General features: G+C 36.3%; 1 pseudogene; it reads left to right on the forward strand.

Moving 5' to 3' along the window:
• Positions 1-1,426: 1,426 nt before the first annotated feature.
• LOC114897695 lies at positions 1,427-23,399 on the forward strand (annotated as a pseudogene).
• The last annotated feature ends 1,641 nt before the right edge of the window (positions 23,400-25,040 follow it).

A 25,040-nucleotide genomic window follows, 5' to 3' on the forward strand; every position in this document is an offset into this window, starting at 1 on the left:
TCAATCTCAGTGTGTAAGAATACAGATGGCTGCATAATTTAAGCCGGTCTATGTAAATGATTAGCAAAAATAACTCAAGCCCTTGGCCTTTGGAAAAATTGTCAATGTGGTTTCAGATGCTTGGAACCTGTGCTCCCTGGACTAAGCCAGGCAGGGTCCCTTAAGTGAATTAGTGCCATTCTGTGAATCACCACCCAAACGTGTAGGCTACATACTGTATTTCTATTTATTAAGCAACCATGAAAGACAAAGCTGCAGGGAATCGCCAAAGCACCAATACACAATAAAAGAAAGCCCCACTGTTGTTTTGTTCACGTTTCAGTTTTCCCACATGCCCCTCTTCTTAAACTGCAAAATTGCTGTTCATCCCCATGTTGACTTGAACGAAATGTGGTAATCTGTAGGGATCGTTTTCTTTTAGAAACAAATAGCAATGAAGCTTGCTATTTAAATCTTCCTTCCATTGATGCACTTGAGTATTTAAATTGCACAGTTAAAAGTAATGAGCACTTGGTACCATTTTCTGTCTGCATCAAAGTGTTCTCTCCCATTATCTAAGAGAATTTATTTCATTCTAAGCTTCTCAGATGTAATAGAAGAGACTTTTTACCTGTTTTTTCTTTTTTATTCTCATAATTCCTTGGTTCTCCCAAGTCTTAGCCCAACCACTTTTAGTTCTTGCATGCTTTCTTTAAATGATAAAGAGCTCCTTGAAGCTGTCTCAGCAATAATGCCTTCTGCTTGCTTTTAAAAGAGCTGTCAAAATTAGTAAGTCCCCAACACAAGTGTTTTCCCTATCATTCTTCTTCCAAATCAGTGATATTAGCTTCTTCTGCTGTGAAATTCTTTATAAAATAGTAAAAAAAAAAAAAAGAAATTAGCATATTTTATTTGTAGCTCAATATGTGACTTGCTATTCTGCCACAGCAATGACTTCCAGTCAGAAGTGTCACAGTGAAAGAAATAATGATTTAAAAATAAACTTGCTGGGCTTCCCTGGTGGCGCAGTGGTTGAGAGTCCGCCTGCCGGTTCAGGGGACACGGGTTCGTGCCCCGGTCCTGGAAGATCCCACATGCCGCAGAGCGGCTGCGCCCGTGAGCCATGGCCAATGAGCCTGCGCGTCCGGAGCCTGTGCTCCGCAGCGGGAGAGGCCGCGGTGGTGAGAGGCCCACGTACCTAAAAAACAAAAACAAACAAAAAAAAACCCCTAAAAATAAACTTGCTGATGTTCAGTGACCAAGGCTTTGAAGTGTGGCTTCACCCAACCACTAATTCTCAACATGAAGAAGGATTGACCCTTGGAGATCTCAGTTTGGATACATTGTCTGTTTTTCAATTAGATTGTGCTGTGTCATCCCTCCCTGGGCTGGATACACCGAAACGTGAGGCAGAGGAATGGCCCATCCCCATTGGTGCCCCGAGCCAATGGCTCCGTTTGTACTGAACCGTGTCCATCTGGCTGATGCTCTGCTCACCATCCGGCTCCCTAACACGCTGGGCCCCCAGCTGGTCTTGCTCACTGTTTCAAGGAGTAGCGGGGAAGCAACACAGCTCACAAGCTTCCTCTGTGAAGAACGAGCTCTGCACGTAACATACACGAGACCTGCTCACACCCAAGGGAGTCCAGCCACCAATGCACCACACACCTCTTACCTGACGCTAACGACTTTATATTGCACTACGGTATGCTCTTTTTAATGAGAAATTTTTTTCTAAAAAAGGAAAACCAAGTATAAATCCAACAGTAACTCACTCTTTTTTTGAATATGCTAGTATATAGACATTGAAATGACATAAAAAAAGAGATTCGTGAGTTTTTGCTTTTTATTTTTTAGCATCTTTATTGGAGTATAATTGCTTTACAATGGTGTGTTAGTTTCTGCTGTATAACAAAGTGAATCAGCTATACATGTACATATACCCCTATATCTCCTCCCTCTTGCGTCTCCCTCCCACCCTCCCTATCCCAGCCCTCTAGGTGGTCACAAAGCACCGAAATGATCTCCCTGTGCTATGCAGTTGCTTCCCACTAGCTATCTATTTTACGTTTGGTAGTGTATATATGTCCATGCCACTCTCTCACTTCGTCCCATCTTACCCTTCCCCCTCCCCGTGTCCTGAAGTCCATTCTCTACGTCTGTGTCTTTATTCCTGTCCTGACCTTAGGTTCTTCAGAACCATTTTTTTTTTGTAGAATCCATATATATGTGTTAGAATACAGTATTTGTTTTTCTCTTTCTGACTTACTTCACTCTGTATGACAGACTCTAGGTCCATCCACCCGTGAGTTGTTTTTTTTTAACAAGTAATCAAGGAAGCATGAAAATGTGTTGAAAACAATGTTTAAGTAATTTAATCAAAACTGCATGAGTCTATATTTAATATTTAACATTAGACAGAGAGAGAAGATTCCTCGACTCTCTCATTGTAACTTGCCAATACGAGAATTCATGCTGTAGCTTTATTAATTTTTTATCACATCATTTCATATTATTATTTTTAAATATATGCCTGAAATGTATATGATATTTAAAGAACGATAAGGCAAATATCCATTTAGCTACCATTGTACATTATCAATAACTTTGTTATTCCATTATATTGAATTTATTTATAGTTATGTAAAAATATTAGTATTACTAAACAGTATGTTATTCAGTTTGTCCTAATTACACATTTATAATGATGGAATCACACCACATATCTGTAGATTTGTGTGCATGTGATTTTCTTTTACTGCTCAATATTATCTTTTTGAGATGCATGCATGTATAACTGTGTGAATCTAATTTGTTTTTTCTGGTCTTAGAAGACAAAGAGTTGCTTCCAGGTTATTGCTTTTGTGCAAACGCAGCCATGAACATTATTGTACATACCTCCTGGTGCATATAGCCAAGAGTTTCTTTCGAGTATATTCCAAGGAGTGGAATTGCTGTTTTAGGTAATATACATATTTACCTTAACTAGGTAAAGCCAAATTTTTTCCCAAAGAACCACTGATTAATAAGAATCCTAATCTTCTGAACACTTCTAGTCTTAGACTTAAAAATTTTCCTAGAAGGTTAGGTGTCAAATGGCAACTAATTGTGATTTTATCTTTATTCCTCTGATTCCTAATTGAGTTTAACATTTTTAAATACAATATTAGCCATTAATGATTCCTCTGTCCTGAACTGTACATTTTTTGCACATTTTTGCACATTTTTCTATTGAGTTGTTTAGTAATTTTTTATGTATTTAATTTTATATGTTCTATAAAATAACTTTTATCAGTTACACTGTTAAATGTGGCTGAAACTGTGTCCTAGTTGGTTTGTTTTCTCACTCTATTGTGTTTTATGAAGAACAAAAGTTCTTAATTTTAATGTGGTACCATTTAGCCATTTTTCCTCATTTGTCTATAATTGTTTTTATTCAACAGTTATGTTGCCACCACTAAGTAACAAATATATTAGCCTATATTATTGTCAATTTAAAATTTTTTGTCACATAACTTTTCTTTTTTTAACATCTTTATTGGAGTATAATTGCTTTACAATGGTGTGTTAGTTTCTGCTGTATAACAAAGTGAATCAGCTATATAAGTACATATATCCCTATATCTCCTCCCTCTTGTGTCTCCCTCCCACCCTCCCTATCCCACCCCTCTAGGTGGTCACAAAGCACCAAGCTGATCTCCCTGTGCTATGCGGCTGCTTCCCACTAGCTATCTGTTTTACATTTGGTAGTGTATGTATGTCCATGCCACTCTCTCACTTCGTCCCAGCTTACCCTTCCCTCTCCCCATGTCCTCAAGTCCATTCTCTATGCCTGCGTCTTTATTCCTGTCCTGCCCCTAGGTTTTTCGGAACCTATTTTTTTTTTAGATTCCATATATATGTGTTAGCATATGGTATTTGTTTTTCTCTTTCTGACTTACTTCACTCTGTATGACAGACTCTAGGTCCATCCACCTCACTACAAATAACTCAATTCGTTTCTTTTTATGGCTGAGTAATATTCCATTGTATATATGTGCCACATCTTCTTTATTCATTCATCTGTCGATGGACACTTAGGTTGATTCCATGTCCTGGCTGTTGTAAACAGAGCTTCAGTGAACATTGTGGTACATGACTCTTTTTGAATGATGGTTTTCTCAGGGTATATGCCCAGTAGTGGGATTGCTGGGTCGTATGGTTGTTCTATTTTTAGTTTTTTAAGGAACTTCCATACTGTTCTCCATAGTGGCTGTATCCATTTACATTCCCACCAACAGTGCAAGATGGTTCCCTTTTCTCCACACCCTCTCCAGCATTTATTGTTTGTAGATTTTTTGATGATGGCCATTCTGACTGGTGTGAGGTGATACCTCATTGTAGTTTTGATTTGCATTTCTCTAATGATTAGTGATGTTGAGCATCCTTTCATGTGTTTGTTGGCAATCTGTATATCTTCTTTGGAGGAATGTCTATTTAGGTCTTCTGCCCATTTTTGGATTGGGTTGTTTGTTTTTTTGATATTGAGCTGCATGAGCTGCTTGTATATTTTGGAGATTAATCCTTTGTCAGTTGCTTCATTTGCAAATATTTTCTCCCATTCTGAGGGCTGTCTTTTCGTCTTGTTTATGTTCTCTTTTGCTGTGCAAAACTTTTAAGTTTCATTAGGTCCCATTTGTTTATTTTTGTTTCTATTTCCATTACTCTAGGAGGTGGGTCAAAAAGGATCTTGCTCTGATTTATGTCATAGAGTGTTCTGCCTATGTTTTCCTCTAAGAGTTTTATAGTCTTGTCACATAATATTTTGATCAATCTGGAACTGATTTTTAGCTAACTTCCAAAACCAGTCCACTGATCAACAATTTCATTTCTGTCATACTTTAATATTTCTATATACATATGGTTTCTTCTGGATTCTTTGTTCATTGCATTCATCTATCTGCCTTTTTCTGCATCAATATCCACTATATTAATAATAATAGCCTTTTAATAAGAATTATATTTGGTAGGGCAGGTATTCCTGACCCCACCTTCTGCTGCAGGTGTGATGATCATTATGGCCCTTTGCTCCTCACATATACGTTTGGTTAAATCATATTGGTTCCATGAAAAACTGTTTTGAAAATTTTACTGGCAATACCAAGAACCTCTGGATCAATTTGGGGGTAAACTGACATATTTATGATATTGAGCTCTCCCTATCAATGTACATGGTCTGAGTTTCCATTTATTTAGGTCTTCTTTGATGTCTTTTAGCTAATGTCATACTATTCTTTATAAGAGATGGTACATTGCTTTTAGTTTTATTCCTATGATACATTTTTCCTGCCCTTGTATGTAGTATCTTTTATTTAGCAATTCTAAACATTATTTGCTAGTATATAAAGATAAAATTGACTTTAGTACCTTGACTCTTCTACTTAGCCACGCTATTCAATCACCTTATTAATCTCAGTGGTTTGCGGATTACTTTGGGTTTTCTCTTTCCTTTAAGATAAGGATGGTGTAGTAGTGCACACTAGAAAAGGCTGGGAGAAATGAACATTCACTTTAGATCTGAGATGTATGTGATAAGCTGTATAATACTGATATAGAGAAAAATGTGAACAATGCATAAGCCACCTAGGCACCCTCAAACTAGGAAGTTTCTGAAGAGCTTGTGTAGAAGATGTCTGGGTGAATTTGTTTTTAGTTGTCTATTCATTGTTCAAGTTTGACTCAAACTATTCAAGAGCTTCCTCCATAGGTTTGTTACTCTCTGCCATCTTCTTTTTCAAAAATTAATTGTTGACTAATTCAGTAAAAACGTATTTTTTACCTTTTAAAGAGTATATTAGGACTTCCCTGGTGGCGCAGTGGTTGAGAGTCCGCCTGCTGATGCAGGGGACGGGTTCATGCCCTAGTCCGGGAAGATCCCATATGCCATGGAGTGGCTGGGTCTGTGAGCCATGGCCGCTGAGTCTGTGCGTCCGGAGCCTGTACTCCACAACGGGAGAGGCCACAACAGTGAGAGGCCCGTGTACCGTAAAAAAAAAAAAAAAAAAGAGTATATTAAATGCAGTAGTACATGGAACAAATGTTATAAAGTAGACAAAATGATAGCACTTTAGATGAATACAAAGTGTTTTGAAAACATCCCTATGTCAAGTTCAATTTCTTGCAACAAATACTCATTGAGGACCTTCTACAGGCAAAACCTTGACCCATTAAGAAAAGTATTTGTTTGGTTATCCCGTGCTAGGAAAAACTAAGAAGATAGTAAATTTAACTAATATAAGCCATCAATCTTAGAAACAGAAATAACCCTCACCCCCATCTTTACTCTGTAATAGGTTTATCACCCTGATTTATTGGATAATTGCCTAATCCCTCTTGCATATGTAGACAAGAATTCATCAACGTGAGGTACTTAAATGTATTCATCGTTGAAAGAAAACTTCAACTAGCTAGCCATTACGTCCTAATTGGTTAGCTATGGTCATCACTCAACACTTTCTAGGGAAAAGTCATACAAAGGAAACGCTTATGAGAATTCTTTTTCTGACTCAGTGAAAATTCTAATATTTTTCAATTCATGTCTAAAACATGGAAATACTATGGTAATATTTAGCCTACCTCAACCCAAGTAGTTCTAGGGATATAATTTCTGGCTCTACCTCTTACGAGAAGCAAATCCTTGTAAGCATAAGAAATTCCTGAACATGTCATAGATTTTCAGTAATTGTTATCTTCACCCTTGCCTTCTCCTTTCCTCCCTGTGGTGGGTTTGGGAGGGGTGGGGAGGTTATATCTTTTAGAGGAGATAACACTTTGAAGACTCAATTAGATTTAGGTATTTAAAAGATTTAAAATATTAAATGTTCTTCCACTTAGTTCTTTATTTGAGCTACTCAAGTCTTCTAGACTTGTTACATCTGCTAGTAATACAGAAATATATTTATTTATAATCAATGCAAACAATACTGAAGTATATTTGGTAAAAATGCAAACCCTCCACTGTTGCCACCAATCTTTTTTCCCTCCCCAGAAGGAATGAAAACAGTGTACTTTGTAACTTTAGAATGTTTTTCTATGCATTTTCATAGACACATTCATAAATGGATAAAAAGTTAGAACATTTAGGACAGTTTTGTTGTTTTAATACAAATGGAATCATATAAATATTTCTGCAAAATTATTTTCTCATAATAACATGTCTTAAAGATGTTTCCATGTTTATATTTTCAGTTCTTTACCATTGAACTGCCACAGAGTAGCTTTTTATATAGTTTGGGATATTATCTAGCCATTCACTTACTGGTGAAAATTTATAATATTTACATCTATCTGTGTATATATTTTATTTTTAAAAAATTTTATTGGAGTATAGTTGATTTACAATGTTGTGTTAGTTTCAGGTGTACAGCAAAGTGATTCAGTTATACATATACATATATCCACTCTTCTTTTTAGATTCTTTTCCCATATAGGCCATTACAGAGTATTGAGCAGAGTTCCCTGTGCTATACAGTAGGTCCTTATTAGTTATCTACTTTATATATATTAGTGTGTATGTATGTATTTTACATCATCCTGGCATGAATATCCTTATACATGCCTCCTTTTACAGGAGTGAACAGTATGTACTAAAGATACTTGGACATTACATTTTCCCAAAGGGGGGAAAAAAACCCTACCAAGTCCTCCCCACCTACACATTCTTACATTAGCAGGACCAGAGACTCAGGGGCCTAGAAATTATGTACCTCTTCCCTCAACATACAGAACATATTCAGAAGATTCCTTTAAATTCAGTTATGTGTTTTTCAATATGTCCCCCTAGTAAATTCTCATGGCCATGTACTCTGTCTCTTCCCATTTCAATTACCTCTGTCAGATCCTGTAAGACTTGTTCTCTAGATTAGCTATGATTTCTAGTATCCCAGCATTGCCTAATGTGTCCTACAATCAATGATGTAACTGGCAGGAAAAAATTGCTTAAATTTGGCCGAATGCAGGTTAGCTGAAACCCAGCTATTCAACTCCAGCAGTTTGTTCAAAAATTAATATGTAAGAGAACTGTTAAAAATGAATATATATAGGAACTGGTTTTTCAAGTATTCTTTTGTTAAATATTGTGCAACCACCTATTATCCTTTTAAATATTTGTACAGACCATTTTCTAAAATGCAGTGTGTATTATATAATATGTAAATATTTATATTTTATTTGTTAGTAGAAATGATATAGCATTAATTCTTAACTTACCATAATTTATCTAGGCTATTTTGTTTCATGTTGTGGAAAGTTTAAATTTTTGCTATATGTTAGAGTTTTCTAAGTAAAATCTTTCTCTAATTTTGCAATACCAATTTTCAGGCATTATCTGCTTATTTCCCTATTTTTTACCTGTATTTCTAATCCAGTCTTAGATAACTATGTCCACTCTTTCAGTTTTCATAGAGAAACATCAAACAAAAGTGGCTTAGTTTTAAAAAAAATTCCTGCTTAATTTTTTCCCTTGCACAAAAAGTGAAACATAGTCAGATAAGCAGAATAGGCATAACTGTCTTTAAATTGTTATTTTTAAAGTAGAAAAATCCCATCCTTCAAGTTTCAGTTCTTTTTTTAATTATTTTTTTGAATTTTATTTATTTTTTTATACAGCAGGTTCTTATTAGTTATCCATTTAATCCATATCAGTGTATATATGTCAATCCCACTCTCCCAATTCATCACACCACCCACTCCCACTTTCCGCCCTTGGTGTGCATACGTTTGTCCCCTACATCCATGTCTCTATTTCTGCCTTGCAAGCCAGTTCAACTGTATCATTTTTCTAGATTCCACATATATGCATTAATATACAATATTTGTTTTTCTCTTTCTAACTTACTTCACTCTGTATGACAGTCTCTAGGTCCATCCATGTCTCTACAAATGACCCAATTTCGTTCCTTTTTATGGCTGAGTAATATTCCACTATATATATGTACCACATCTTCTTTTTTTTAATTAATTAACTTATTTATTTATTTATGGCTGTGTTGGATCTTCGTTGCTGTACACAGGCTTTCTCTAGTTGTGGCGAGCAGGGGCTACTCTTTGTTGCGGTGCATGGGCTCCTCATTGTGCTGGCTTCTCTTGTTGCGGAGCATGGGTTCTAGGCATGCAGGCTTCAGTAGTTGTGATGCACGGGGTTAGTTGCTCTGCGGCATGTGGGATCTTCCTGGACCAGGGCTTGAACCCGTGTCCCCTGCATTGGCAGGTGGATTCTTAACCACTGTGCCACCAGGGAAGTTCCTTCAATTCTTTTTTAATTAATGACTCATTATTAGCTTTTTTTCTATTTTTCCATATTTTAACAGAAATGTATGCTTTATTTTAGAAATAGAAAAATGTAATTTTTTAATTTTGAAAATACAATTTTTTAATATTTTAAAATAGAAAAATACAAAAAGGAGCACAAAAAACCCTTGAATTTTACCTATCCAAAATATCTATTAACATTTCATTATCTGTACAGATTCTTTTCTAAAATACAAAGTATGTTTATTATATAAATATTTGTGTCTTACTTTTCAGTAGAAATGGGATCATACCATTATTTTGTAACCTACAGTTATTTAGGCAATTTACCAAATGTTAGATATTTATTTTATTCTAACATCTTCTTATCTTAAACAGAGTGTGCAGGAATAATTTTAATATGAATTAGAAATGTAAAAGCAAAGAGATAGAGAATAAGGAGAATTGGTTAAACATGAAAAAAACATGACTGAAATGATGTTAAATATTAAAAAGCGAAAAAGGCCTATAAACTGGAAAAGAATATGTAATGATGTATGAAGGTCTGCAAAGTGCCCCGTGGTGTACCAAAAATAACTAAGACTAAAAAACAGCAGTGTCCAGGAATTTTCATTTAAACCCCATCATCATTTCAGCCAAAATGACCTGCTGACCAACTTGCTTTTAACTAAATTGCTTTCAATGAAATTATGTTCTATAAAATTGCATTTGTCCACATTGCTTTTTCTAAGTTTTTTTTTTAATGGTCAAATTATATCTTGCTATTAGGACAGAATTAGGACTCTGGAAGCCATTTTTGACCCATGCTTAGTTCTTTCCTCTACCTCTGCACCTCCATCCCCCCATCATCTTTATCCTCAAATTTCATCATGGATCAGTTTCCATCCCAGAACCATGAGATTCTTCCTGTGAATGTAAACGTCGTTTGGAAGATGACTTTCTTCATACCATGCCTTCAGAAATACTCTGGAGTTATGGCTTTTTAACCATAGAATATCTAACTCTAACTCTCCTAGTTTTAGGATGTTCCCTTCAGTCCTTTTTCAAACTAAATTTCATGTATCATGTTTTTACCTCTCCTTGTAAGATGAAGAGTAAGCATTTTAAGTGAACTCTTGAATTGGTGCTGTATACCCAATGAACAATTCAACTATATCAACTAGGCTACTCTGTTGCTCATTGCAAAATGTTTATGATAGCACACTCTTTCCATATATACCGAGAACACTCTATTTCCCTCATCTTATGGCTTCATCCTCAAATTCCCAAAGCTATCTATGTTAGTCCCATAATAGCAATGCAATAGAAAAAAACCCCAAATTATCAATATGCCTGTATTTGCAGCCCTTCTCACCTGAATTCCAAAGATTCTTGTTTAAAAGGCAATCTACTGACCTCTTCCCTGTAGCCCCAAGTCCAAACAGCAAGCTGTCTGTGAGACTGTGCTTTCCCAGTAGCTGTACCTAAAGTAAAGGAAGGGTAGAGGGTTTGGTAAGAGTGAGATGTGATGGACAAGGTGCATGAGAGTGTGTTGAATGAGGGTTAAGAGGTAGGGAGGAGCTAGTGAAATAGAGGAGTGGAGTGACATGAAGGAACAGGAAAGTTTTACTTTTGCTTTGTGTGTGTGTGGTTTTCATAAATGTATAATATCGAAAGAGGAAATTATGTTTGAAAGCATTTATGGTAAACTTCCTGTGTCACAGGTAGAATAAAATGCCTGGCTGGACTTGTTAAGAAGGTGAAAAGCAAAAATGATGCCTCAAGGTTTCTGGAGTGAGATTTGTGTTTCTTTTTTTTTTTTTTTTTTTTGCGGTACGCGGGCCGTTCACTGTTGCGGCCCCTCCCGCTACGGAGCACAGGCTCCGGACGCGCAGGCTCAGCGGCCATGGCTCACGGGCCCAGCCGCCCTGCGGCATGTGGGATCTTCCCGGACCAGGGCACGAACCCGTGCCCCCTGCATCGGCAGGCAGACTCTCAACCACTGCGCCACCAGGGAAGCCCTGTGTTTCCTTTTAACATGATTCTTGCAGAGCCTGAATCATGTGGAGACATAGCTTATAAATACAATCACCTGGTCAAGAACTGAGTAAGTTGTCCTGACCACTTCACACAGGTAAAATTAGAATAAAAACCATCCTCCGCTTGATGACAGGCTCCCAGGGAACACTCTAATACCAAGGGGCAAGTCTGGCTCCCTTGCCATCATTTTTACTTCATCCATCTAACAGAAATTGCACAAAAATCACCAACTACATTCCATCTCAAATTTCTCTCAAGTCTGAAATGAACCCGTATCCTATTTTGCATGAATCCCTTTCAGCCTAACCACATCACACTCAGCATCTCACCTGAGAATGTAACACAAATCTGTCATCTGAGCAATACTGAAATCTTGCTGTAACACAACTAGCTGCAGTGTTTAGGAAATTGCATTGTTTTGGAGACAAAACCTGAGAAATCATGATCCATCTAGAAATCCCTCTATACCTTACGGCATCCTTTTATCACTACCATGCCAAGAGGACCAGAACTCACACTGGCAGTAACAGGAAGGGAATAACACTGGAAATATATCGGATGTTGGGTTCAAGTGCTATGACAAGGGCAGCAAGATCTTGCACATAATTTCAAAAGAAACCCTACCATAGTACAATATAAGGCTATCCTCAAGAATTCATCTGGACCTACTTTGTAACCTCCCTGTGTCTCTCACTTTCCTTGCCACTTTTGTCTGTTATTATTCCTCAGAAGCATATCTTTATGTTTTCCCTTATTTGAGTTGCAATACCCTGTCTTATGAAGGTTGTCCTGGTCCTTAGGTTCATGCTTCCCCTAAATCTACCTATTCACTCTTTACTGTTACATTCCTGGCACCTAGGACAATGTTGGTACATAGTACATGTGCCCATTTGATGGTGCCTATATCCTATGTGTTCCTTACTCCTGTTTCAGTTCCAAAAGCTAAAACTGTGACCCCCTAAAGTAGCATAAAGGATCTGCACTAACTTTAATCATCAAAGGAAAAATATTCATAAAAGTTCATAATAGTTAAGTTAAAGATAGGAGAAAGTGCAGAAAAATCCTCTGTGAAGAAAAATAAGGACCAAATGATGTTTTGCAATTGTTTACAATGCTCTCTAGGAGCTGAAGTTTGTGAAAAAACCATGACTAGTGGTTTCTAAGAAGGTGGTTACCTTTGTCAGGGTGGTCAGGAAAGGCCCCTGTGAGGATATTTTAGTAAGAGAACCAAATAACGAGAAGCAGACAACCATGTACAAACTTGAGAGATCATTCCAGGCACGAAAAAGAGCAAGTTCAAAGGCCCTGAAGCAGGGGTGAGCTCAGCATGTTCTAGTGACAGGACCAGCAAATGAAGTGATGGTAGGAGGTACTACCCAAATTAAAGAACATTAAAAAAACAATATTTAAGGATGAGATATGTTATTTTTTCACATCAATAACCTGGAGATTGTGAGATATCCTGTCCAGAGATTTGAAATAAAGAAATTAGTTCCTTCACCCACAGTAATATACAAGGAAACATTTACTAGGCATATGTTATGTAAGTTTCCTTAATTTACAATTTTATTGAAGAATAGCATACTTATACAGAAGTGCCCAAAGCCTAAGAGCAATCAGTACACATATTCATTTGACAGTTGTAATTATGTACCTGGCCATGTTCTAAGCACTGGGTACAGGGGTGAAATGAAAGAGATCACACATCTTTCATGCAGCACTTATCTGAAAGGCAGGAGATAGAAAATAGATGCATAAACAAATAAATAAAATCATTTCTCATGTTGGTCACTGCTATGATGTGAGTATAGCCGGGTAACTATATAATAACAACTCACTATATTTGGCCTTACTGATATTAGAATAGAAAAAGAAAACTTCTACAACCTTGGTTTTCATTTTTAGTATATATAAGTATCACCTGGGGAACTTGTTAGGAATTCTACCCAAGGCTCCACCACAGAAACTAATTCAATAAGTTTGTTGGGGCCTGGATATCTGCATTTTAATTAACATCTATGGAACCTTAAGCAGCTGAATGCATAGGGAAAAACTTTTTAAAAGAATGATCTAGGGGCTTCCCTGGTGGCACAGTGGTTGAGAGTCTGCCTGCCGATGCAGGGGACACGGGTTCGTGCCCCAGTCCGGGAAGATCCCACACGCCAGGGAGCTGCTGGGCCCGTGAGCCATGGCCGCTGAGCCTGCGCGTCCGGAGCCAGTGCTCCGCAACGGGAGAGGGCACAACAGTGAGAGGCCCACGTACTGCAAAAAAAAAAGAAACACAGCCAATGAATGTTTAAGGATATAAAAATGGAAATAATTGTTGTAAATTAATGACATGTGTAAATGACAAAATATATGACACTATAACTGATAAAATTTTGATCTCAAATACAAACACTCACACACACAAATATATAAAGTTACCAGCCACAGTCTGCTAAATAAGTGCTTATTATAATTTAAAAAAAGCTTACCCATAATAATAGAAATCACCAACCATATTAAAAAAATACATAGAAACACAAATAAAAGCAATTTTGTTACCATTACATATTGCAGTTAAGACTTCAAAAATAAATTTCAGTAATACACAATGCTATCTCAACTTATGGCAGTGTGTACTGGCTCATTCCTACTTCAGTGCAATCTGGTTAGGTGCAAAAATACTTTTGAGAATCAGACTACATGAATAATATTATAATAAATATTAAAAGGCTCTAGAATTATATTGTTACATGGAAATATAAATATTCTATAAATTTCAGGAGTCAAAATGAGTATATGTTTCAACAAATTATGTGTGTAAAAATATATGCATAAATATTAACAAGAACTGAAATAGAAATTTATAGGATGCAAATTATTTTTGCTTTTCATGTTCACTGGTGTTTTGTTTTTCTAAAAGTTTCTGAATTATCTTAGGCAATAGATAATTAAAATTCTTCTTATCAATAGAAAAGAAGCCTTATCTCATGTGAGGAAATGTTAATTTGTTTCTTTCTGTTAATGAGCCCAGAATCAGTGTCCTGTGACAGTTATTTATTCATTTCTCTCAAGGTGACACAACCTTCAGAATAACATTTACTTCTTGTCTTCCTGGCATCTCAATCTAAAAACCTAAGAAAATAAGATCACATTTCAGCATTTCCCTCGCTAAAGATTTTTATTCGTCAAGAGAATTGCTGTTCTCAAAACAACAAATGACACTCAATATGGAAAATCGTCCATCATTTTCCAGATTTGGGAGTCCCATCTTGCTAGCTTCACCAGATGCTGTGCCCTTGCCTCTACCGGACTTAGATTCGCATCCACTTACCTGTGATGACTCTTATGTTTCCAAAGGATAGGATAAAGGGTATGCCCTCAACAAATACAACTATTTGTCCCTGGCCCTCAACAAATACAACTATTTGTCCCTGGCTGGGCATCTGACCCAAATCCTATCTCTTCACCAATTGTTAGTTCAACCTGCCAGCTGCGGAAATCTTAAGATGGGAAAAAATATTTGCAAATGAAGTAACTGACAAGGGATTAATCTCTAAAATACACAAATATCTCATGTAGCTGAATATCAAAAAAAAAAAACAACCCACAACCCAATCAAACAAATGGGTGGAAGATCAAAATAGGCATTTCTCCAAAGAAGACGTACAGATGGCCAAAAAGCACATGAAAAGATGCTCAACATTGCTAATTCTTAGAGAAATGCAAATCAAAATTGCAGTGAGGTATCACCTCACACCAGTCAGAATGGCCATCATCAAAAAATCTACAAACAATAAATGCTGGAGAGGATGTGGAGAAAAGGGAACCCTTCTACACTGTTGGTGGGAATGTAAATTGGTACAGCCACTATGGAGAACAGTATGGAGATTCCTTAAAAAACTAAAAATAGAACTACCATATGACCCAGCAATCCCACTCCTAGGCATATACCTAGAGAAAACCATAATTCGAAAAGATACATGCACCCCTATGTTCACTGTAGCACTATTTACAATAGCCAGGTCATGGAAGCAACCTAGATGTCCATCAATAGAGGAATGGATAAAGAGGATGTGGTACATATATACAATGGAATACTACTCAGCCATAAAAAAGAACAAATTAATATTATTTGCAACATGGATGGACCTAGAGATTGTCATACTGAGTGAAGTCAGACACAGAAAGAGAAATATCATATGATATCGCTTATATGTGGAATCTGAAAAAAGCGTACAAATGAACTTATTTACAAAACAGAACTAGAGTCACAGATGCAGAAAATAAACTTATGGTTACCAGGCTATGATGGGGGGGAGGGATAAACTGGGAGATTGGGATCGTCATATACACATTACTATAAATAAAACAGATAACTAATAAGAACCTAGTGTACAGCACAGGGAATTCTACTCAATACTCTGCAATGGTTTATATGGGAAAAGAATCTACAATAAGAGTGGATATATGAAAAAAAAAAAAGAATTATACTTGTCCTTTTCCTCAAGGCCTAAAAAGAATGGAAGAATCTAGATCCTAGCTTCACAGTACTTGAAACCTAACCTGACTTTTCTAAATTCTCCGTAAGGAAAGGGGCTTCAAAAGCAAAAGGAAAGATAAAATGTATAACCTTAGACATTTTTCATTGTTGCCTAAAGATATGGTACTCTGTGAGAGCAGGGCTGAAAGAAGGCATTGGTCGGTGACCAGACTGTGTAATCTTAGCATTTCAGAATTCTCCCTGAATATAGATGTGAGGGGAGAAAAAGCTCATCAGTGTTTGCCAGTCTGAAAATTGTTTTCCAAATATTTGCATAATAATGCCTATACTGGTCTCACAGCATCTCTAAGTTTTTTTTCTTTTAAATATCTTACTTTCCCTCTTTGTTTCAAAAAACGTTTAAAAAGATTTATATAGTTGCCTAACACACTCCAAGTTATCTGAGAAACTTTTTAGACTTGAGTAGTGGGAGGAGGTGAAAACAATTTGTGAAGTATCTGATTGGGAAGGGCACCTAGAGAAAAAATTTAAAGTACGCATGTAAATAACATTTATATGAAAAATTTAAAAGACTATCATCATTTTTCCCAGACCATTATATTGCTCAGCTACATGATTTTTGCTGGAACATAAGGAAGTGGACAAGCAGAGGGAAGCTTGGAACTTAAAAAGTAAGTTACGACTTTGCCTGATAGTTTCTAAGAGGAAATTATTTATGTCTCTCTTAATACAGGGATAATAAGGGGAAGTGGAAGTCTACCGAAGATAGAGGAAAAGGCTATAAAATTTTTGATACTTGAATAAGGTATTTTAATTCCCAGATGAGGATCCAGTGACAAGTACCATAAAATCAGGATGACCCAATAAAGACTTGTGATGAGCTAATTTTACTCAAGAATGAGGAAAAAATCAGCTTGAATAATAACTGAAGATTAGAGGAAAATGTATTTAATACACTTAACTTTGTAAAAAAAAATTCTGACCTAAATTATGTATTATTCATTTAAATGCACAGTATTTAAATGCACTAGATAGTAATTCTCATAGACACTAAGTATAGCTTTGTTAAGCACTCTTTGTGTTTTAAAAGCGTAGAAAAGGGGCTTTGGTTTAAATCTCCCAGTTAATCATGCTCATAGGAAGTAAGAGGTTAGCTCGGCTATCTCCACACACCAGGTGGATAAATATGGACATTTGAAATATAATGCCCAGAAGATAAAATTTTTAAAAATCCTTCAGTTGTAGTCTACAAAATACATAAAAACTTTAAAAAATATTAGTATACATATATATCTCCAAACTGTCTTTAGGTTTTCCGCTACATCAGTTTTGCTAGCTGGTTACTTTAGAAAATGTAGGAAAGCCCACCTAACAGCTGCTGTTATGGTTATGATTCCTCATCTCTGAAGCATACTTTCAGTGAATAATATTCTAAGCTCTATGTTAGGTTTGAGGAGGAAGTTAATTACATTCTTGAACTTTCCTGGATGGATTCAGATGTCACAATCTATTTTTTTCATTGTTTGGGCCAGAGATAGAGTCAGAAATATGTTCACTGTGACCAGGAAAAAGATCTAATCTCTCAAATTAATATTTTTAATAGTATTTATTACGGCTAAGCAGTAATTCTTCTCCCAATTTGCTTCCACATATGGACATGGAGTATTTCCCCATTTTACAGCCATTCCTCTTCTACAATGTTTCTATCAAAAAGTCATGTTTCTAAGGGCTGCATCTGGAGTTCCAGTGTTCAAAGTGTTTTCATCAGAGAACAGATAACCAGCAATAACTTCACTTGCCTTGTGATGCTCCATCTTCTACAGAAGAATCTATCTTCCCTCACAAAGCATATTCTATAAGATCCAGCACTAAACACGTGCTAATATTAAAGAATAGAATCTCCTACTTAGATAATCAGTACTTTTACTCCTATTTCTCATTTTAATTCCTATACTCAGATACTCCTCTTAAGTGCTTTCATACTTACTGTTACCTATTTGGTTTATAAATTGTAACGTCTGCCACGAAAATACCAGACATTTCTCATGCACTTTGGGTTCCATTTAGGATGTTAGCATTCTCTTTGTAGTTGAATTGTGAAAATATTATTTGTAGACTTATATTGAACTTTGAGTTTTGTGGAATCATATAAATCAAAATTATTTACCCTATGGCCTGACCATAGAATTTAGTGGGTATTATTTAATTTTTCAATTTTAGCCCTATATTTGACAAAAGCATGCATTTATTAATAAGTTTCCATCAGTAACAGTGATATGGTATATTTAGAATCTTTCTTCTGGATTTTTATCTAATCATATTTTCTTCTAGCTGTAAAACCAGACAAAATTCTAATCCAATCCCATTTCTTTTATTTACAAACAGTCAAATTTTGAACATTACTTAAACTCTCTCACTTTGTTTCCTTAATCTGTGTAATAAGCATAATACCACTGTCATAGGCCATTATAAAGATTCAATGACTATATATAAAATAAATAACTAATAAGGACCTACTCAATACTCTGTAATGACCTATATGGGAAAAGAATCTAAAAAAGAGTAGATATATGTATATGTAAACTGATTCGCTTTGCTGTACAGAAGAAACTAACACAACATTGTAAATCAACTACACTCCAATAAAAATTTTTAAAAAATAATAATTAAAAAAGTCTTAAAATAAATAAGATACAAGGGTGTAATGTATAGCACAGGGACTATAGTCAATATTTTATAATACCTTTAAGTGGAGTATAATCTATAAAAATATTGAATCATTATGTTGTACACCTGAAACTAATATAATATTGTAAATAACTACACTTCAGTAAAAAATACAGTAATGTAAAAAAAAGATTCAGTGAGAGGTTATGCTCAGTAAACATTACTTCCCTTAATCTAACATTTTAAAACTTTTTTTATAATTAAATTTTTTAGAGGTAATAGTAGATTCACATGGAGTTGTAAAAAATGATACAGAAATTTCTTCTTACCTTTTAATCAATTTTCCTCAATGGAAACATTTTTCAAAATTGTAGTACAATATCACAGCCAGGATATAACATTGATAGAAGCCACAGATCTTGTGCAGATTTCCCCAGTTTTATCTGTGCTACTGTGTGTGGGTAGCGTGTGTGTGTTTAAAATTTTATTTTAAAGTAATTTTAAACTTATGAAAAGCTAAAAGAATAATACTAGGAGCATTTTTTATTTTTCCTAAATCATTTTAAGTTGCCAACCTGATGCCCCATCGCCTACCAAATATATAAGTATGAATATCCAACAAACAAGGCCATTGTTCCACATAACTGCGCTATTACCATCAAAATCAGGAATTTAACATGGGTACATTATTACCATCTAATCTACAAAGTTTATTCAAGTTTCACCATTTTCCAATAATATCCTTTCTAGAAAAGAATCCAATTCTATTCAGTTGGCACATCTGTTAAGTCCTGTTCACATTGGATCTATTCTTCCATCTTTACTTGACTTACATGATTTGACACTTTTAAAAATTGTAGGTCAGTTGTTTTATAGTATGTCCCTCAATTTGGGTTTGTCTGATTTTTCTTCATGACTAGATTCAAGTTAAGTATTTTTGGCAGGAGTATCAGAAAAGTAATACCAAATTATTCTCACTGCATTCTATCAACTGATAAGCAAATTCACTGTGTGCCTTGCTGGGGATATTAAACATTAGCACGTGATTAAATAGTTTCTTCCAGGTTTCCCCAGTTGTAAAGATCCTCTCTTTTACCTTTATAATTGATAAGCATTTTGCGCAGAAGTTCTTTGAATTTATAGAAATATCTTGTGCATCATTTAACTCTCACCAAAATGTTTTACATGCATTGATATTTTTGGCTGAGTTACTTATTACTGTGATAACTGCCAGATGATTTTCTTATTCTGTAGTTTTCTCCTCTATTTATTAGTTGGCATTCCACTGTTACGAAAATCTTTCACCTCTGCTCATTTAGTCATTCATTCACTTATTCATGCATTCATATCTGTATGTACTGGTGGATTTCTGTTTTATTCAATTGATTATAATATGTTGCTATTATTACTTATTTTAATGCTCAAATTGTCCCAGATTTGACCAGTGCGGATCTCAGGCTGGTTTGTGTATCTTTTGACATGGTTCTATCATATGGGGAACATTTCTTTATTTTCTGGTACATCAAAATGTTCTTGGCTCATCCGTTTCTTCCCTTCCCCAGTCCAGGAATCGGAAATTTCTCCAAGGAGCTTTGGTTCCTTTTAGTGGAGAATGGCATTTATAAAGCAAGATCTGAGTGAAAGATATGCTCATTGCTACTGGAGTATCTCTGCTCCCAGGCTCTCTCAGGACAGAGCTAGGATATATATGAACTATGTTATATACAATTATATTATCTATCCCCAGATCTTCCTTCCTTCCTCCCTCCTTCCCTCCCTTCCTTCCTATATTCCTTGCTTTTTTCTTTCTATTTGTCATCTATTGAAAACTATAAATTCACATTAATATTTCCATATCTAATCTAACATTACAGGGTTCATTCTAGTTTTCTTTTTTTCCATATTTGTGACTCCCTTTTCTAGCATCAATAAATCGGACTCAATTTTTCTCGACATAAATAACTATTTGATTATTTACCTTCATAGGTACTCAACTCATATCAAAGCCACCATCACCCTCCTCTCCACCCTCCCCATCTCTCCGCCACCGGTGTGACAAACTTCTCAAGCTGCTTGCCTTCTGAATACCCTACACTAGCAACTACCACTTCACTCCTCCTCATGCATGCCATTCTCACCCCACTCAATCTTCAGTCTTTCACATAAGATGCCACTACTCACCTCCGCCTTCAGACATCTTCCTCAACTCTCTCATCCTCAAATAACCAGGCCAGGCTGCCACCAGTGCACCCAAGCCTCCAGACACTCTGGTACCTCACTCAGATTCTGAAAGCCTCCCTTAGGCACTGCCCATAACACTGTATGGATGACAGTTTTTTCACATCTTCACCTAGTAGTTTGTTGACCAAATTAGGAAGAAAGGAATGGAGGAAATGAGGAAGTAAAGGAAAAAAAGGTGCACAGAAAGAAGGAAAGGAAGGATTTTGTTTTAAATCAGGGATCTATAGACCCCTATCTTACACTATACATAAAAATCAACTAAAATGGATTAAAAACTTAAACATAAGACCTGAAACCATAAAACTCCTAAGAGAAAACACAGGGGAAAAACCTCCCTGACATTGACCTTGGCAATGATTTTTTGAATACGACACCAAAAGCTTAGGCAACGAAAGCATAAATAAATAAACAAACTAAAAATTTCTACATAGGAAAGGAAACCATCAACAAAATGAAAAGGCAACCCATGGAATGGGAGAAAATATTTGAAAACCATAAATCTGATAAACCATATAACTGAAAACCATATATCTGATACCCAAAATATGTAAGAAACTCATACAACTCAGTAGCAAAACAAACTCAAATAAAAAATAGGCAAAAGAGTTGAATAGACATTTTTCCAAAGAAGATATACAAATTACCATTAGATATATGAAAAGGTGCTCAACATCACTAATCATCAGAGAAATGGAAATCAGGATCATAATGAGATCTCACCTCACATCAGTTAAATAACCATTATCAAAAAGACAGAAAAGGGACTTCCCTGGTGGCGCAGTGGTTGAGAGTCCGCCTGCCAATGCAGGGGACACGGGTTCGTGCCCCGGTCCGGGAAGATCCCACATGCCACGGAGCGGCTGGGCCCGTGAGCCATGGCCGCTGGGCCTGCGCGTCCGGAGCCTGTGCTCTGCAATGGGAGAGGCCACAACAGTGAGAGGCCCGCGTATGGCAAAAAAAAAAAAAAAAAAAGACAAAAAAGGTAACAAGTGTTAGGGAGGATGTGGAGAAAGGGGGACCCTTATATACTTTTGATGGGATTGTAAACTGGTATACCAATTATGGAAAACAGTATGGAGGTTCCTCAAAAAATTAAAAATAGAACTACCTTATGCTCCAGAAATCCCTGTTCTGGGTATATACCCAAAGAAAATTAAAGCAGTACCTCAAAAACATATCTGTGCTCCCATATTCATTGCAGCATTATTCACAATAGCTGAAATACAAAAACAACCTAAGTGTCCATTGATGAATGATTGAGTAAAGAAATGTTTGTATGTACATACAATGAAATACTCAGCTTTAAAAAAAGGAGATTCTGCCATTTGCAACAACATGCATGAAAATGGAAGACATTATGCTAAGTGAAATAAGCCAGAATCAGAAAGAAAAATACTGCCTGATGTCATTTATATGTGAATCTTAAAAAAGTTGAATACACAGAAACAGAGTAGAACAGTGTTCACCAGGGGCTGGGAAGTGGAGGAAATGGGGAGATGTTGGTCAAAGGGTATGATGTTTCCGTTATGTAGAATTGATAAGATCTGGAGATCTAATTATAGCATTGTAACTATAGTGAATGGTACTGGATTGTGTACTGGAAATTTTCTCAGAGAGTGGATTTCAGGTGCTCTTACAACAACAACATGTTAACTGTGTGAGGAGGTGGATATGTTAATTAACTTGAATGTAGTAATCATTTCACTATATATATATGTATATATCTCAAAACACCATGCTGTGCAGCTTAAATATATACAATTTCTATTTTAAAAAAAAACAAATAAAAATAAAAGTAGAATTACCTTGAGATCCAGCAATTCCACTTCTAGAATTTATCCAAAAGAATTGAAATCAGGATCCAAAAAGTTTTAGTACCCCTATGTTCATTGCAGCACTATTCACAATATTTCCAAGTTGTGGAAACAATTAAAAGTCCATTAACAGATGACTGTGTAAAGAAACTATGGAATATACATCTAATGGAATATTATTTAGCCTTAAAAAAGACAGGAATTCTGCAATGCATGACCATATGAATGAAGCTTAAGGACAAACGCAGTGAAATAAGCCAGTTACAGAAGACAGGTATGGCTTGATTCCATTTGTATGAGGTATCTATGAATAATCTCTAAATAGGTGCGGTACAATATTGTACCTATAGTCAACAATAACATATTTGTACATTTAAAAAATTTTAAGAGGTAAGTCTCATGTTAAATGTTATTTCTGTAATAAAATTTTAAATTTAAATTAAAAAAATACTTTCCTTTTTCAACCATCTTGGACCCTGTGGAGGCCTGCTGAGAGCAGGACTTCTAAAACAACAAATATGTCTGGAAGGCTGGTCCAAGGCCATTCTTGCTGGCTATAAGCAGTGTCTACGCAACCAGAGGGAGCACACAGCTCTCCTGAAAACTGAAGGTATATATGCTTGAGATGAAACTGAATTCTATCTAGGCAAGAGATGTGCTTATGTGTACAAAGCAAAGAACAACACAGTAACTCCTGGTGGAAAACCTAAAAAAAACAGAGTAATCTGGGGAAAAATAACTTGTGCTCATGGAAACAGTGGCATGGTTCATGCCAAATTCTGAAGCAACCTTCCTACTAAGGCCATTGGACACAGAATTCGTGTGATGCTGTACCCGTCAAAGATTTAAACTTACTGAAAAATAAATAAAAGTGTGGATTTGTTCCCTTGTAAAAAATAAAATAAAAAGATAGAACCATTCTTATCTCAGTGTCTAGCATAGGACTGTACTGCTTGAATACAAGGTAATAAATATTTGATGAATAAGAAAAAATTTTTAAAAACCAATCAAGAGATTTATTTATCACCTATCCCAATAGAGGTATGAGAGGGAAACTGTTCTCTTTTTAACTGGCAGTGTGGTTGTGTAAGGGAGAACGAGTAGTGAAGGAAAAAGTTAATTTAGGATATTTAAAATAGGCCAAGAGTTGCCCCCTGAAAAGTTTACAGAAATGTCACAATTTGGCTTTAGAGTCCACAACCACCTATAAAAATTAATAAAAAGACATCTTAATTAAAACAGAGTCAGAAAGCCAGAAGGGGAGCTCTCCACCCTACAAGGATTGCAGATCCCAACAGGAAGAAGAAAGACGTCCTCTTCCTGTCTGGCAAGAGCTCAGCCAATAAGAGACTGTCACAACTCAGCCAATGAAAAGTCACTATACTTGGCACTCTCAATTCCTCCAATGGACTCTTTGTTTAGTACAGCCCTCCCAACTTCCTCTTCTCCTCTTTAAAAGAGTTCTCCTCTCCTTGCTGCAGGGAGACTTGTGAGTGGCTCACCGTTGCAATTCTTTGCTGATCCTGAATAAACCCATTTTTTACTGGAGAAATAACTGGCAGTCTGTTTAAGGTCAACACTCCCCATTTTGTGCTTTTCTGTCTCACATATTGTGGACACCTAGCACCCTCATGGACTCTCCCCACCTTGCCTCCACCTATTAGCCAAGGATTTGAAACTCATTCTCATATTGTAAATAAGCAAAAGCCAATTTTTTTTCTTAGATAATGAATATGCAGAGACGAGGTGCTAAGTATTCTTTATCTACCTCACATCTTTTTCTAAACAGATGGCTTCTCTAGGCACCAACCTTGCCTTTCTTCTCCATCATGCTTAAATCTGAGGTCATGGCTCAGTTTTTGACCTGTATCTCATAACTCATTCCTCCCTAGCTCCATTTTTGACCTGTATCTCATATCTCATTCCTCCCTATCTCCACCAGACCATGCTCTAGATAGTATTCATAGCTGGTTCTTGCTTCTTAATAGACGAAAAGATAGAAAGGAAATGACTTCTCACCTGCCCAGGGGAAAAACTGATTGATTGCAGACACTATGGGTGAAGTATGGAAAAATGAATCAATGATAGGGCCCTTTGTGTCCTTTCTGACATTACGGAGGAAGACAGGCTACAGAAGACAAGCACAGGTAGGACAGCGCACCAGTTTGTCTGGCAATGGATCACCGGTGCAAAAGGCAGCAGAGTTTATACACAGAGACCAAGATGAGACCCCAGAGAAGTGGTTCTGAGAAGCTTGAACATATGCTCCTGTTGCCTCTGCTGATGGTGTGGTGATCTCACACTCAGACCTTCAGTCAGACTTTCTTTAGATTTTCCTTCCCCTACAGTTTCTCGGCAGTGAGGTGTTTCATTGAACGTCTGGAGTAGCAGCATAGGAAAGTGTCATAAAAATGGAGGAAATTAAACGAAACATGCCCGGTAGGAGCCGAGCATGAATGCACCAGTTCCTGTTCTTCATTGCTGTTCTTTCCAGATGTGGAGAATTTTCGTGAAATGGAAGAAATAAAAAAAGAATGGTTAGT

This window comes from Monodon monoceros, unplaced genomic scaffold, assembly GCF_005190385.1.
Source record: "Monodon monoceros isolate NGI ecotype Baffin Bay Population unplaced genomic scaffold, NGI_Narwhal_1 Super_Scaffold_17, whole genome shotgun sequence".
NCBI classification, from domain to species: Eukaryota; Metazoa; Chordata; class Mammalia; order Artiodactyla; family Monodontidae; genus Monodon; species Monodon monoceros.